The 670-nt window shown below is 57.6% G+C and overlaps 1 protein-coding gene across 3 annotated transcripts in view; it reads right to left on the reverse strand.

The window, feature by feature from the left end:
• Positions 1-670, reverse strand: part of CHD2 (chromodomain helicase DNA binding protein 2) — a 54,375-nt gene that overhangs the window by 49,821 nt on the left and 3,884 nt on the right. The window lies entirely within an intron of this gene.

The following is a 670-nucleotide window of genomic DNA, read 5'->3' on the forward strand; positions in this document are numbered from 1 at the left end:
CCCGCCCCCCCCCCCCCCGCCCCCCCCCCAGCCACAACGGGCTGCCCCCCGCCCCCGGTGCCACACACCGGGGGCAGTTTGTGCTTAACGCGAACGTTTCCCTCCTCTCCCCCCCACCCCGGCCAAATGCTGGTTCGTGTGCACCGACATCTCCATAAAATGGCTGCCACGTCAGGCGAGGGTGTTGTGCTGCGCAAAGCCCTGCGCTGGGAGGTGGCTGCTGAGCAAAAACAGCCATTTCAGACCTCGGAGCTCCAGCCCTGCACAGAAAATGGCCTGGGAACTAACCCACTGCAACCTATTTTTCCCCCCAAAAAAGATGTTTAAATGCCAGAGAAGCCCAGAGCTGGATACAGACACAAGGGCTGGCCCAGCATTGCAGGGTCTGCAGCTCAAACCATTCCCACGCCGGGTATTTCTGAGGTGGGAGAGCAACTGCAACAGATACAGGCCAAGGGAAAGGAAAACCACGTATCCCACGGCTGTTACTTGCTATCCCTGCAAACCTCACTCCTGGGCTTCATGGGGGCCCCAGCCTGCCTCTGGCCTCTGCACTTCCAATGAGGGCCGACCATGGATGATGTACCTTCACACTACCTGCCTTTCAGACATGCAGCACAGAAGATGCTAGAAAATACAGCAGATTGTGTTCAATTACTTATGCAAATCT

This window comes from Geospiza fortis, unplaced genomic scaffold, assembly GCF_000277835.1.
Source record: "Geospiza fortis unplaced genomic scaffold, GeoFor_1.0 scaffold330, whole genome shotgun sequence".
Classification (NCBI taxonomy): Eukaryota; Metazoa; Chordata; class Aves; order Passeriformes; family Thraupidae; genus Geospiza; species Geospiza fortis.